Below are 16,977 nucleotides of genomic sequence, written 5' to 3' on the forward strand. Positions count from 1 at the left end.
CTTAATAAGGATAATTGATCATTATCCAGTTTTTTAGATGATATAATATTTATTATTATTATCATTTATTTATATGGCGCCACAAGTGTTCCGCAGCGCCTTACAAAGTACATAGACAAAAAAGTAACCATTGACTTACAATACAATACAATACAGGACATGGATAAACATTGCTATATTAGTGACATTAACGCCCGCATAAACAGCCAAGTGTTAGTTGCCCTAGTGGCTAGTAAGAGATTAATTAAATTACAGTAGGGAGAAGCACAAGAGGGTAGAGGGCCCTGCTCTAAAGAGCTTACATTCTTTAAGGGAGGGGAAGACAAACAGAAGTGACACAGAATGGGGTGGGCCGGGAGAAAGGAAGATGTAGCAGCAAGTTAGGATGAGAGCTGGAAGGCTTTAGTGGGTCTTAAGAGCTCGTTTGAAAGATGGTAGAGATATTAGACATTTTTTATATCTTCTAGTTTGCATGATTTATTTTTGTTTGCGTTCTTAAGAGTCTTTTGTTTTTTTAATATCGTCTGGCGTCTCTCCTTATTAATTTTCCCACCTCTTCTCCCTCTGGGCTTGAATCCCTTCGTCTTTTTGGTGTCACTCTGGGATCCCAAGAGGTGTGTCCTAATATTTCGTTGTTGGTTTTCGGGCGGGCACCTAAAAAATGTCTTCCTGTATTATTTTTTTCGTTATTATCCATCCAACTAATGTCATTACTTCTCGTTGGCCAAATTTTATCATGTTTGTGATTTTTTAAGAAAACGAGGAGAACGTTCAGATGAATCATCAATAGATTCTGTCAAAACCGCATATCTATTTGGATGAACATATTTATTAAAGCTGTGGTTCGTCATACTTTCATAGTTTCTTTTTTTGTCATTATGATGACTATAGTTATCTCTTGTTCTAATGAATCTGCTGTTCTCCCTCTCATAATGAGGTTTAGAGTTTTTAAAACAGAAGGATCTCACCTTCCCTTCCTCATAATCAATTAAATCCCTCCTAAACTTTTTTTTGCTTATTTTCCAACAGGTTTTTCTCAAATTTAATGACCCTCTCGTTAATAGTTTTAACTAGTTGGTCAAAGTTATCACGTTTTGTTCTCCTCAATAGATTTGTTTCAGAGTTTCAATTTCTCGCTCTATCAGGTTAACCCTTGTGGTTCTGTATCTGATGATCAGGGCCATTAGTGCTAGGGAACAATTATCCAATAGCTGGTCCCATTCCTCCTGGTATGTGATATCATTCTGAAAAATTTAAGACTTAAATAGTCGCAGGCCCCTAGGGACCATTTTTTTTTTGTCAATATATTTTTGTAGGTTGGTGCTATCCAACCAATTTCTTGACTCAGCTTTTAGTAGATCTTCCAATTTGTGGAAGTCTTTAACCAGGTCAATATCATCAGATACATTTACCATTTAAATGGGTTCTTCCCAATGGGATAAGTATGACTGTCTCCTATTATTCCTGTCGCCATAATGGCTAAAACAACTCATGATTGCTGCGTCACAAGACAAAAACAAAAATTGTGAACGACAAAAGGATATGACGCGCTATCAGGAGAGCAGCTGGTAACTGGAGTGTCAATCCCTAAACAGAAGTAAAAATCAATAAAAAAAAGAAAAACCAGCGCTAAAAGATACATAATAAAAAAATGGATGATGATTTCAAATATAAAGAATAACAAATAAGTATTTATTATGCTAATTAGCACTTAAAAGAATACACTGTACACATGTATTCATAAATAACAAAAGACAAACAACATTGAACAGACAACGCATACATAAAATATTGATATGAGTCCACGTGGGACCAATATTAAGAGTATAGGTATAATGGTCTTGCTCTGGATAGTCCCGCAAATGTCAGTACTGTGGCCCCATATGAATAATTGGGGACTAGATGGGTGAGATCGTTCTATCGTTAATATCTTTGACATGTAGGGCATGCATCAACGTACGATGCGTGTTCCCGCATGTCAGATAACTATCTCTGACATCGACTGTTTGCAGTCAGTTTGACGATTTCATTCATTATAATACTTTCAGAAATCGTTCAATCGTTGATGAAATCATTCAAATCGATGTAAAAATGGTTCATTGTTGTTCAAATTTGACAGTGTATGCACCATAAAGGTGCGTACACACCTTGCAGATATCTGTAGATGGTCGTTCATATACGCTGAACGACCATCCTCTTCCAGGCAGTCGCAGGTCCTGCTGGCTGGGGTCCGCCCCCCCCCCTCCCCGCTGCTGCCGCTGCATGTGTACTGTTTTTAAGCAGACCGCCCATACACACTTGCGGATAGGCAGATACGTCTACAGATATTTGTCCATCGGCTGCGCAGCACAGCCAATGCGATATATCTGCGAACAGCATTGTTCAGGCATATCGCTGGTACACATTGGCCCGACGGGCACCAGATATATTGGCCAATCAATTCTTCGCTCAATATATCGGTTAGTGGGTACCCAGCTTAAGGGGGGGGAATTCAATTAGCTGTGGTAATTTATCGCTGGCTAATTGATCCCCCCTCAGCTTTTCAATTAGCCCTGAAGTGCAACACTTATCAGATTTTTATTTTTTCAATAAATAGGTGGTGTGGTGAGAGGGATTGTCTCTCACCAGAATAACTCACATTCTGGTGGAATTGGCTCCCTACAAGGGAGGCTGGAGTGAAACCTTTGCGTTCTGCATTAGCAGTGGAGGTGTGGAATTCCAGGGTTTCGCATTTACACAGACACGGCTGGAATAATGACTGGAGCACAGGAAGGGATTAAAACTCGCACACTTGATGCTGGTTGCCCTGATGCTGAGTAGCAGCCAGGAAGTAGGGACACAGTGTTGTAGTGCCAGGCTCCAGGGGCTATGCTGGGAGTGCATGCCCAAATTGTGGCTGCAAGCCACTGCTGACTGATAAGCACAAGGAGTGCTACCTTCCTCTTTCACCCCTGTTAAGTTAACGGTCCTAATTGAATTCCCCCCTAAAGGTTTAACAGGCTTTTTTTCAGCTGCTTTGCCAATCTGCCTCATCTATAATCTAATAACCTGTAAATACTATACACATTTAGGACATCACTGCCCTGAAGGCAGATCACATGGAGATGTGAGGGTCCTCTTACAACTCTAAAGGTAGGTACGCACCAAGCAGATATATTTGCAGATCGAGTGTTCTGCAGATGTATCTGTAGATGATGGTTGTTCATATACTGTACACTGAACGACCATCTTCAAGGCAGCTGCGGGTCCTGCTGGCCGGGGGGCGTATCCGCCCGTACACACTTGCCGATGGACAGATATGTCTGCAGATATATCTGTCCGTCGGCAATGAAGCACAGCCGATGCGATATGTTTGTGAACGACGTCGTTCAGACATATAGCTGGGAGACACTGCCTGACGGGCACCAGATATATTGGCCGATCGATTGATCGCCCAAAATATCTGTCGAGTACCCAGCGGATCACTTTCTCTTGCCCTAGAACTGCTCTCACAGAATAAAACTGCATTCTGGGGAGGGGGGGGGGAATTCAATTGATTTACGCTGCTGTAGCTCCTGTCTTTAAAGTGACTGGAAGATATTTTGATGGTTTGTGCTGCTGGGCGAGAGTGCCGCGGGTTCCCGTTATTTCTGCTCGCACCCTCCTGAGGTGATGAGCTGAAATCTGCCCACCCCCCCCACTAAGAACCCTTGTACGAGTGTAATTTATAGCCATTTAACATACTGTTTTGTTGGAGTGTGCTGCATGCCAGGATAAAATTGTCAGATGCTATAATGGAAGGTATATGGACTTAATTCTTGTCAATTTGGCCTCTCTCGTTTCTTTGTCTGGTTCATAAACTTTATAACTCTTAGTTTGTGCGGACCCTTGAGCTTTTCTTCTTTATGTATTTGTTTCCATCATACAACAAACTTACTGTCAGCAGTGGCATAGCTTGGGGGGGGGGGGGGGGGTCGGCTAGGGCTTTTGTCCTGGGAGCCGCTGGCCGCGGTCCACGTCAGTAGTTTTAGTTAGTGTAGTGCGGTCCGCACTACTCAGTAAAATGAACACACTCGCAGGGTAGTACACTCGTACTACCCCGAGGTGGTGTTTGTTTTAGCAGCCAATGAGAGCCAGACACTCTCATTGACTGCTGCACCCACGGCCAAGCCGGACTGGAGCTCACTCATGAGCTCCACCTTCCGGCTCCCACAGTCATGACCTCTCTTCCATAATGGCGAGCGGGAGGATGGAGGAGCTGCGGGCGCAGGAGCGGGAATTCAGGTAAGTATTGTGTTTTTGTTTTGTGTGCGTCTTTGTGATATATGTAAGGGGACCACTGTATAGGGGGCCCTGCATAGAGGGGACCACTGTATAGGGGGCCCTGCATAGAGGGGACCACTGTATAGGGGAACACTGTATAGAGGGGACCACTGTATAGAGGGGACCACCACCAGGCGCTGGGCCTGGGTGAAGGGTTTTGTTTAATCACGGGAGGCATGACCACACCCCCTTAGGAAAAAAAACAAAAACATTTTTGCAGCAGCAGATACCTGCTGTGGTCCCTCCTTAATACTTTCGGGCATACTTAATATTTGAGAGAAACCCCCGAAAACGTGTGAATATTTGAGGTATAATCCCCGAAAACAATGATAAATGGGCCCCTTAAACTTGCGAAGTAACAGGAACCATAAGAATTATTCAGCAATGGAGTCCGAAACAAAAAAGTGTCAGCAAACCACGGACAACAGCAGGATACACAAGGAGTAATGTCAGCAGGCAGTAGAGTTCATGTACGGACATCAGTCTGGTAATTACAGAGAAGAAGACTGATTGGATCAGTGCACACAAGGAAAGCACACCCAACGTTAGATGCCTGTTTCTCTGGCAACCAGCAGGTGTTATAAGGAAAGTAGATATAGGCATGACAGGTGATGGCTAATCCAATCAGGGTGTGAACTCATCCTGAATTAAGCTGAAACCCACATTAACCAGGCTTGTCAGAGCGAAGTGACAGTAGCTGATTATATCCTTTTATATGAGAGAATTTATTTTGAATGAGATATGTGATTTCACATGCTGTATATACAACGTATAGGGTTATAGCTGGAGAATATAATACTTTAGTAGTATCAAGTAATGAATGTAAATACTTAGGCTAGGTACATACTGGATCGGGGGGGGGGGGGCAATAGGCGGCCCTCCAGCTGTTGTTGAACTACACATCCCAGCATGCCTTAGAACAGTTTTAGTATTGCCAAATAGCAAAGCTGTAGCAGGGTATTCTTGGATATGCAGTTCTACAACAGCAGGGGGCCCGCTTATTCCTCCCCCCCTCTGCACTGGACGACATATCGCCTAAATCGCTCAGTGTGTACACATGATTCCGCGGTCGCTAGTGACGGTCACCAGGTTTTATGTGCTGCACATCAAACCTAGCGATAACGCTAGAGGCCAGTGCATTGTTAATGAATGACGGAACTGTGATTGTACCACCGTTCATTAGTCAACCAGTGTGGACGCACAATCACTTTCCCCAGACATTCGTTCAGATGTAGGAATGAATGCCCGTTGCTCCAGTGTGTACCCAGCCTTATTCTAAGGAGATTCTGGCCTAGGAAACTGTACAGGGAAAGTGATCGGGGTGGCCAGCAACTATTGCAGCTTCATCTGTGGCTGATCCAGCCTCCAGCATACGGATGGCCCAACGAGTTATGTATATAGGTCATTGCCCACAGCAAATGGGAGGGGAACACACTGGAGTAATTCCACCATGGTTTGGGGGCTTTTACTACAACTGTTTATCCTGCTGCTAATCTAATGGAAGGAAAAAAAGCAAATTTCAGTTCGATAAGCATCAAGGTCAAAGCAAGACTGCTCCAAATGAATCTGCTCATCCATATGATCATCAACTGTGTACAATGGACTATCAGAAAAGATCTGTTGGATTGTTGTCACAGCTGTGTTTTGTTTAGCCTGTGAGAGGGAACATTGACGCGTGTGTGTGGCGCGTTTCTGCCTGGAAGGGGTTAAGGAAGTACTGTAGCTGGGTGAAGTATTTTGATGTTTGGAGCAATGCCATAAAAACTGTCCCTAGGTGCATATTTACAGTGATTTGTGAGTTGTTCGAAATATCCAATTTGGTTTTCCTACAGTAGCAGCTTGTTACAGCATTGTACGGAGTGCCACGCATTAGACGGAAACTGACATTCAACAGAAAACCTTCATCTGGATCTAAATTATTTCTCATTTGCTAACCTAAACTTTTTATTTGTTTTATACCCCTTAGCAGTTTGCCGCTTACTTTTTGTACCATTTCAGGGTTTTTAACCATTAAAGGTGCGTACGCACGTAACAATTTTTTTTTTTTAACTATAACGACGTAATCGTTCAAAAAATCGTTCAGTTTCTGAGTTATAACGATGAACCATAATCGTTCATGCGCGTTTCCGTTTGTAGTTCATCGTCCATTCTGACCAACCTAACGATTTTCATTAAAGGAAGAAACATTTTTCGTTCATCGTTAAATAAATCGTTAAAAAAATCGTTCATTACACTTCAAAAAATCGTTCAGTTTTTCCATTGAAAAAGAAAATCGGTATGGGTATACGCACATATAGTAATAAGCTAGTTGCACAATCTTTAAATCCAATCGTAAAGCTGCATACACACACAACGATTTTGTTGCTAACAATTTTCTGAATGATTTTCTGTCAGATTATCTGTCAGATTTTTTTAAAGTGTAATGAACGATTTTTTGAACTACAAACTATTTTTGTAACTTCCCTTAATGAAAATCGTTCAGTTGGTCAGTCAAAATGAACTACAAACGGGAACGCGCATGAACGGTAATCGTTCATTGTTATAACTCAAACTGAACGATTTTTTTGAACGATAACGACGTTGTTATAGTTAAGTCGTTCAAAAATCGTTACGTGTATGCACATTAAGTATTTACTATAAAATACATTTATTGCCCCAATCCCACATACGAAAAATATATGTACACATATAACCATATAAAATCACAATTAATGGATACAATATAGCATATATTCCTTGTACGAGTGACTGTATCATAATAGTATAACATTGTCCAATAATTAGTTACTAATGTCTCTTCAGTTAGTGCACGGATGTGGTATTTACCCACTCTTCACTGTCTCCTCACTGGGAATTGGTGCTGACTAATGACCTGTTGTCAGGCTCCAATGTCCAGGGTGTTAACGGACCATTACACAAGACAGGTATAAAAATCCTGTCTGTTATATCCAGTCATCCAGCTAGTCTCCGGTACGCTCTGTACGTTGTACTCTGGCCGGGATAGGACAGCTGTGGTAATCAAGGTGCCCATTAGTGTGGTTCAAAACCCAGCTTCTAGGGCTGAGACCGGCTCGAGGTACCACTGGTGCCTGATTAATAGATGGAAATTCATACTCCAGCGTGTGCAAGTCGGGTCAGGTAATGCAGCGCCTGTACATAGCTCTATCCAGCTGCATAAGCCAGGTACAAGTGGCAAATGTTCAGTCAGAGGTAGTAAGAGAAGCTCAACGCGTTTCTGTGCTGTTAGCGCCTTCGTCAGGAGCATTTTTAATTGGTCTTGAATTGCTTAAATCTCAATAACAATTGGAAAATGGGTGGTTGGGTGGAGTATGTATGTATGTATGTATGTATGTGTCTATATAATGTCATACTTCCTTCTTCTTTTTTTTTTTTTGTTCGTATATATGTGGGTGCTGTAGATGAAATTTGCGCATACAGTGTATGTGTGTTTTCCTTCTCCTCCATAGAAATGCATCTGTATGAATTTAGTAGCTATTGTGAATACTCCCACAAACATTCAGAACCAGGTTGTGTTCTATAATGCAGTCTTTGTGTTGGAGCACCGAAGGTCTCAGTATTGGCCAATGCAGTATGGGCTACTGGATGCAGGTAAAAATTGAATTCCAGTAGACATGTGTAATCCTGTATTGATCAGTCTTGTTGGGTAGGTGTTCTTTCCTTTTGTATAGCTTAATATAATTTTTCTGTGTCCTATATGTGGCCCTTTTGACTCTAGTCCTCTACTTCGATATTCTGTCACAGAATGCCTACAGTGGGTCTGATTTTTTTTTTTTTTTTTTAGTCTGGCACAGGTTCATAATCGTGTGCTTTTCATATGCCTCAAATTGCAGGGTTTACGCATATGTGGCACGAAGTGCCACCGTGGCAAGGAGCTCTGTATAAACTGGATCTTCAGTGGACAGTCTTCTGTGGAATGGGCAGCTGGGCAGTTACTGTGCAGACACACAGAGAAGATGTCTCATGAGGGTTTCGTGGGCGCAACTTCTGTGCTTGTTTGAGGCGTGTGGATGGTGATGGGACGCCTGTTTTTAGACTGACTTTTTGCACCCAGCATGGGGTAGGTACAAGTGCTAATACTAATGACTGCTTTGGACAGAGAGTTGGCAGAGCAATTCATATGCATGAAGATGGCCGGACACTGGCATACATGGATACTCTCATAAGCATAAGGTAATCTGGCATCTGCGTCGACCGGCGCCTTGTCCAACTTGGAATCAGGCCCAGTTTGTTTAGTCTGACATTTAATCTGGCTGGACTTGACTACTGAAAGCCAGGGCTTTGGTCCACATGTGCTCTGGTCCTTTCCCACAACCTGTATGAAGAAAGCCATCTGCTGGAGCAAGGGCCATGAAGTAACAAATAAGGGGCGGATTCGTTTGAGGCGAAAAGCTGCGATCGGCGAAAAGTGTTTGATGTGAGGTTTTTCGCGACATTCGCATATCGCCCTATTCAATTCCAGGATGTTTTTTGCAAGTGTGAAAACAACTTAGGCAAAAATAGGCGCAAAAGTTTCACCACACAAAGGCAGGAAAAAGATGTGTAAAATCCCTATTTTTGACTAAAAATGTGGGTATTTGATTCAGAATCCTTTGGACACCCCCTTAATGACTCATGACTAATGTCATGACATTTTTGGGGTGAAAATATAAAAAGTTTGAAAATGGGTATAAAGTACCTGGTCTGGTATTTTGGGGTGCTGTATGGATGGGACAGGTGTTTTTAGGATTGCAGGAGGCTGCAGCAGGTGTTTGTTCTTTTTAAAGGCACTTTAGAGATCCAAAAATATGCTAGTACCCATTTAAATGTACCCCCAATTTAAACTACAACAATTATTTTACACAAATTGCTTTAGAACATGTTTCCATACTTGCAAACAATTTACAAACCCTAAATACTTTTTATGAGGGCTCTTAATACACTTCTATATTGATTTCCAGGGTCAGTTAGGCTTTTTATGGGGTGCAGACTGATTTCCCCAAAATAAGCAGTCACCATATGCGTTTTTTGCCTGTTTTGGAATTGAATAGGGCGATAAGAGGGTGCGCGCATTGTGAAAATACACCAAAACTTTGCGTCTAAACAGGCGAATGAGGCAAAAAGATTGCAGCCTTGAATGCATTTCGCTGGCCGTGACACTTCGCCTCTAATAGAATCCGCCCCTAAGTAAGATGAGGTGATAGGGGCTCATTTATCAGTCTTTCTGGATGTGAAATATTTGATGTAGACTATTATATAAGACTTGTGCTATAGGTGAAGAAAAAGGTGTCCATCCATATCATGGACTACAAGTAGCTCAAACTTTTTTTTTTTTATTATTCCCCCAGTTAATGATGTGTAAAGATTGTGTTTTGTTTGGAATAACTCCGTAGTACACGCATTAATGACCCCTTCTGACTAGAGCTGGCAGCTGCTGTCAGTGCCGTATTTGTTGGAGGACCCTAACCTATGTGACATATGGTGACTGTTCTTCAGAAGGGAGCCAAAGGCTTCTGAACTGTATTCAGGGCCATAGAAATGCATGATACCTGGCATTCATCATTCTGATCCTTGTTATTGTATTTATGTTGGTGTAGATCCGTATTTGTTTTAGCAGCTTAATAATGGCAACCCACAGGACCACAAGAATGCTCATTGCACTAATTGGCATGACCTAGATTTAGAACTCATTACTGCAATCTCACCCCCATCTCTGACTCTGCCCTGTAATGCCCGCTGGGGTGAGTTTATCTGTAGATCGTTGTAATAAGTCCGGTTTTTACCATTCCTCGGTATTGCTTTATCTGTTATTTTTTAAACAAGGATGATATTCAATTTAAACGTCCCCTCCCTTTCAAAATTGAATTGAATTAAATTTGCCTAGATATTTTGCCTAGATAGTTTGCTTGGGTGTCTGCCTTTAAAAAAAAAAAAAGTAAAGATGCTACAAAAAGACTGTGAAAGGCGCTGACTACTGAGCTGATCGCTATACATGGAATAACTGGAGCCTTTGTACATGACTGAAGCTATTTCACACCCTGCAGCAGGTTATCCTGTTGGGAGCGATGTGCTTTTCTAATACAGCAGAAACGGTGACTGACTGGTTGGCAGACTTGCTTTTCGGAATGCACGGGTTAAAGTGGTTGTTTCATACACAGAGGCCAGACCATTGGCTTTGCAGGAACTCAAATCCTTGCAGTTATTTGACCTGCATCTGATCCCAGTAGTGATAAGGGTGTAATGTATTGGGAGGTAATACCTATCCTGACAGTCCTCTGGGAATCTAGACATAGGGAAGTCTGCAAATGCCTTTTGATGTTTCATAGAGAACAGTATGTTCCACACACTACACTGACTGACCCATTCAGCATTCCCATAATATGTATGCTGTAAGTAGTACAGTCCATATTATGTAACACAAAGTATGCAGTGTGTGTGTATAGCATACTTGCCTAGCACAGGGCTTGACAAATGTTTCTAAAATCTAGGAGTCAGGATGAAACTGTAGGAGCCAGATCACCGCCCCCCCAAAAAAATTACAGGAGTGAGTAAGGAGCACAGCTCTGTGTGTTATACACACTATACTAGTCCACAAAATGGTCACAGTTGAATGGATACAGTAAAATGGAGGCCCCCTCACTGCTCTGCACAGCTCCCCTGCTCCACCCTCCAGTAATAACTGACCACATTTCACATAAAACAATGGTGCCAGAAAGTACAACAAAACCCCCTTCCCCTCATGGTCACACCACTATCCCTCTGAAGCCGCTCCGCAATCCCTGGCCACGCATAGACCCTACTACCGGAGAGCTCTATGCAGCCGGAGATAGGAGACAGTAGACAGCCAGGATGAACAGGAGAATCAGCGTAGACTGGGACAGACAGCAGGGATCAGAGCAGGCCAGGATGGAGAGGAGTCGTCAGTGCAGGCAGGGACGGACAGAGGCACAGCAGTCACCGCAGGCGACACTCGGCACATGCACTCCTGTGCATGATATGAACACCGCAATACTATAGGCACGAATCTCTGCCGGAGCCAACAAGGATCTGCTTCCTACCTCACTGCAAAATCTAGTAGCCATGGCGACCTGGCCTCTGGGATTTGTCGAGCCCTGGCCTAGCATGTAGCATGTGTGCTGGGTTCACACTGATAGATATATCGCCTGTTAGTTTGAATAGGCCATATATATAGCATCGCCGGGTGTTTACAGCGGATGTCTGTGAACTACTTTGTTCAGACATATCAGATCTGCTGTGCAGCACAGCAGATGCCCGATATATCGATCATCTGTTTGTCCGTACACATGCTGCGGGACCCGGTGGTGATTGACAGCTCAACTGGGCTGGCTATTTAAATGCCCGCCTATTTCAGCTGTCAAGCCCGGCACATCGGGCAGACGAATTGGTAAGTGTGTGTGTGTGTATACACTTAATCATGTGGTACCTACTGTACCCAGCTTTAGTAAGATCTACAGCATCATAATGGGGGGTAAAGTGCAATCGGGGAGATGGCTAGTCTCTTCAGGGAGTCAGGGATATTGCTGCTGTTTCAGGGGGGTCTCCCTGACAACCAGGGAGAGTTTGTAAGTATGGTGTGTAATGATCGATGCATGTGTTTCTTCCCGTGAGGAGCTCTTAGTTGGCTCTAAATGCCCCTACACACACTAGACTCTTTTTTTTTTTTTTTTTCTTTAGTGTTTTACTGGTAGCTAGCACAAGACTGCGTACAGTAATAGAGTACCTAGAAGCAAATGGCCATACATGTAAATCAGCCATAATTGGGCGGGTTCTGCTGTGGCAGGGTCAGTGGGCATCAGGACAACCGGATGTGTAGAGTGCCACATACTAAAGTGCTTAACCTGATGGACACTTGACAATATCTCCCTTCCACACTTATAGGTATTTAGAGGAGGGTAATTGAGAAACCCGTGAATTACATTTCCAGGTAAATGAAAGTATACAATTTTTAAAAAAAAAATTTAAGCCATAAATATGGCAAATCCCAATATATAAAATATATAATACTGATGGAACTCTGCACCAAGCAATACTTGCCAATGTACAATCTGTAGACAATGCTTTTTATAAAAAGAGCCGGAGGCAGGCAATTATAATTGTGCTGAACACTGAGGGGGTCACAGTGTATATTCTGGAGGAAGACCAGGATCTGATCAGCTGTTTCTGGAATCTGCACAGCTGGAGATGAAACTCCGTCATATTTTTGCCAAAAGCTGAGTAAACTCAAAGGGATTCCTTAGTCGGCAAAATTATTTCTATTTTTCCAGCATTATTTCTATTCTTCCAGCAAAAAGTGTTTCTGTGTGCCAGTTACATATTTCCATTTGCATGTGTTGATTGGAACCAGCCATATGCAATTTAAGGTGCTGCCAACCCTTTTTGGTGCCCTGTAAATACATTTTGATGATAATAATCATCTGTACAGACAAGGTAACACTGCCCTTCTAAAAAGGCAATTTAGTACTCTGCAATAACTATTCACGTTGCACTGGTAACCACAATTGAGGCAGCCAGGGTGTCTAATGTGAGGTGAATGGTTGCTAATGACTTGCTGACTCATGTTGTAATGAAGTACGATCAGCCCACAAAATGGCTACCCCATTAGTAGTATGTATGTGTATACATTGTTCAGTTTTGCCCATGCAAGCTAACTTTTCGAGAGGGAATGGCCCTGCATCGTTCAGCCATCCACAAAGCAATTAGTTGCATGAGTGACCAGCCCGTGACTAATCACTTTATGAGAATCTATAGGAGCTTGGCAAACATATGATCAATGACCACGTGCCAGTCCCAGGCAGGCTTGGGTCTATCAGTCCTTATGGTTTGAATGAACATTACAGCCTAACATGTTTTCTTTAATTATGTGCAACCAGTAACTGCATCTGTCTGTACAATTTTAGTGTCTTCCTCAGTATCCTGTCCTTATTAGTGATCCACTGGTTTTTTGCTTTTCCCAGATTTTATTTCCTATTGTTACTTGTACAGTACTGGCCATACCTGCCTTTCTGTTTTGCAGCAGCATCACTATGTACCTATTTGCCACTTAGCTCGGTATTCTGGATTATACTTTGAAAAAGATGAATAAATGCAAAAACTACAGCAATTTGTCTGTTTTTAGGGCCATTTGTTCACTCTCTGAGGGCGGCATCCAATTAGTCCCGAGATTTTTCACTGATACTCCCCGTTTTTCTGCAATATTTTATTTTTCTATTTATACCCCACTCTACCCCATACTATTAGTTTCGGGTGAACAAATAGGATAATTTGCCCGAAAACACACAGGCATTTTCGCAATTGCGCTTGCAATAAAAGGCACTTTTTGGCGATATTTTTATCGGGACACATTAGGTCCCAAAAAAATCCCCAATACGTGCAGGCGTCGGGCCACACTTCGGGGCTAATTGGATAACCTTGGGGGATCCATTAGCAGCCGAACAATGTTTGGGGCTAATTGGGTACTGCTCCTAGTGTTTGCACTAATAATTCACTATGCCCTGACTATATTACTAGTGTCTTTGTTCCCCTCTTTCATCAATTTTGCCAACATGTTTGTCCTTTCTAGAAATTTGCTTCTCAACAGGTATTGGCCCTGTTGCCTTTCACTAACAAACAGCATCCAATTTTCTGGTTCCTGCAATCAGTTAAACAGTCACGTATTCAGGCCAGCTTCTCCACCTCTGCCCACAGCAGCCACGAATGCAAGGCCTCCATGTCCATGCATAGAGCTATTCAGCTCTAGGTAAGTGCTCCAGATCAGCGATCTGCATTTTTTAGCCATTGTCTTCATGATGCAGGCAACTTGGGCCATTTATTTTATTTATTACCAGTTATTAATATAGCGCGCACATATTCCGCAGCGCATTACAGAGAATATTTGGCCATACGCATCGGCCCCTGCCCCAGTGGAGCTTACAATCTATAATCCCTACCACATGTACACACTAAGGTTAATTTTTGCTGGGAGCCACTTAACTTTTAATTTATTTAGGTACGCTTCACTTTGATCGTTTTTTGTATGTGTTTTTGGTGATTTGTCGGTGGCTACGAGACTAACGTAGCATTTCACATGCAGATACACCTGTAGTCGCACACAGAATATAGCCATGACGATCATCATTATAATCAGCAGAAGCTGCTTGTGCATCCTATTCACATTGCTTTGGGAATAAGGCTCATTTGAAGGTTAAAAGTTGCATGAAAAGACGCTCGGCGCTACAAAGTCGCACAGTGCACATCAGTTATTGTTAGTGTGACTTGTAGTGCACGAAGGTAAGATGTATGTGGACACATCTATAATTGAATAAACCCCTTAGAATGCTGACCAAAGACATGCGGTATACAATTTATTTGAATGTGTACGTTGCATGTGTCACACTCCGAGTGCAGACAGATAAAGTATACTTTTTAGTGGCCATTTTTGTTTTGAGGGTTTGGAATGTTTCTAGTACTGTAGCTCCCACAAAGCACTGAAATGGCTACTTCTGATCAAGGTGAATGTAATTATTTCTGCTTGGATACCAAGTAAAACATAGGGTGTAGGTGTTTTGGAATATGTCCAAAGATGAGCTGATAGGATTTCAAGGGAATCTTCTCTCTAAAACACGGTAAACCGCACCGGTATTAACAAGCCCAGTGTGTTATAAGTTCAAACACCCTATCCTAAAGCTCCTTAATCTAATTTGGGAGCTTGACATGAACACAGATGTTCAGAATTATGCCCACGGGCAGCTAGGTGTGACTTTCCTGCCTTGTAAGATTCTCACGGCTATAGATGGAACACATACCGGAATGCCGAGCTGCATTAGCTTCAGTCCATACGTTATTGCTGTTACTTATTGTAAGGTCTTATTACTAAATATGCTGTGAAAATATAAGAAAACAAACAAATAGTAAAATGGCAAAAAATGTATTTGGAATGATTTAATGGGGACACTAGCTGGAGCAGGCAACTAGGTAATACTGTACATCTGACACCAACCTAAAGCTGTAGTAATGTTCTAGGTCTCGAGGTAAATGACTGATACTTTACGAAGATGACATGAAGCTCATTTGTTTTATTAGCACACAATTGTACAAGCTTACAGCAGTGGCTCCAACCACTTTGATGTTGACATCTACTTACCAAAATGCCACATTCATAATGTTCATCTATTACAATACATCCGGTCTGGCATTTTTTACATGTTTTGTGCCTAATGTCAGTCATTATGTGAACTTGAAATACCTGAATAATACATAGGGGTGTGAATGCTTTACCATTGTCTGCCTCCTCTGGCCGACACAGTTTTTTTAATTTTTTTTATTGTGAGTTTGGCCAGTCTATCAGTATCCGAATAGGAGATCCTTAGTTTTCCCTAAAGCGGCTCCTGATAATACTGTATTCTATGTCTTATGGACTAATGTCAGCAGATGATACTTCTATTTCTTATTCACTTTTATTCTGCTCTTTTACAGACCACCCTTTGGCACTAGGTATAACTCTTCTAATTCAACAAATGCTAATAGTGTGCAGCGGTAATAAGAGTAATCATTTGTGTTGGATCTACAGGCATCGCTCCCACAAGTAGTACAGCTGTCAGTGTGTACTGGGTTTATATCTCTGATTTCTCTGACAGGTGACATTGGAGAAGGTCCTGGGTATCACAGTGTCAGCTGGAAGAGGATTCTCCTGCGACCCAAAGACTGGCCTTGTCGCCTATCCAGCCGGGTAAGTTGATCCCCCTGCCCCCCCCCCCCCTTTTTTTTGTTTTTTTTATTTGTCATTTGCCAGGTCGTTGTGTACAGCAGAGGTCTGATTTATTAACCAGTTAGAAGGCACAGTTCAGTTTCCCTTTGGGCTCATTCATTTTGGAGTATCAATAGTTTTTTTTTTTTTTTGGTATAACCTGTAGCAACCTCTGCATGCACCATAAAATATCTGCCCTCTACAAATGATTGCTCTCATTATACATTTGTTATTATAAAATGAAGCATGTAAAATGGTCTCTGTGTGGACACCTACAGAATACTATGGGCCAAATGTAATGGGGTGAGAGTTTAGAAAATGTGAGTTTAGCAGTAAACTGAACATTGGTTGAATTTTATCTTCAAAATGGGAAATATCTGGATGAGCGTTTACATAGTGAGTTGTGTGTTTTTTGTTTGTTTATTTTTAATAGTCTTAAAACATGCAAGTTTTTCTGTTCTGACGCTATTACATTGGCTGAGTTTGCTGCTAAACTCACATTTTCTAAACTCACTCGATTACATTTGGCCCTATGTGTCTGTCTATATAAACCCAGGTAACTATAGATAACTATAGATTGTGCACCTCCTTCCTGATCTAGTCTACTCCATCTTCTTTCAGCAATCGATGAATGGGAAATTCTGGATTTTAATGGAGAAGGAAAAAAAGAATTCTAGATTTACCTGATCAGATCAGTGTTTATTCTAATAGCGATTCTGATTGTGGAAAGGAGATTTTCTTTCTTTTTTAACAGTTTGTGCAATTTGAATAATATGCTCAACTCCTCCCTATAAAGTTTTGTTAGAGAGAAATTGTAGAATGTAATGTACTAACATCAATAGAAAGGATTATTATGTATGGGTTGCACAAGACCTCTCACACATTTTGTAACCACATCTTTCCCCCTCATTTCCTCCCCCCCTCCCCACATGTTT

At 42.0% G+C, this 16,977-nt stretch overlaps 1 long non-coding RNA gene across 1 annotated transcript in view; it reads left to right on the top strand.

The window, feature by feature from the left end:
• LOC148501818 (uncharacterized) overlaps window positions 1-16,702 on the top strand; it is a 73,198-nt gene extending 56,496 nt beyond the window's left edge. Inside the window, exons 3-4 of the long non-coding RNA XR_015870019.1 lie at window positions 15,933-16,024; window positions 16,664-16,702. This is a non-coding gene — a long non-coding RNA (uncharacterized LOC148501818). The remainder of the gene's footprint in view (window positions 1-15,932; window positions 16,025-16,663) is intronic.
• Window positions 16,703-16,977: the final 275 nt, after the last annotated feature.

Source organism: Taudactylus pleione, unplaced genomic scaffold (genome assembly GCF_031769625.1).
Source record: "Taudactylus pleione unplaced genomic scaffold, aTauple2 ptg000501l, whole genome shotgun sequence".
Lineage (NCBI taxonomy): Eukaryota > Metazoa > Chordata > Amphibia > Anura > Myobatrachidae > Taudactylus > Taudactylus pleione.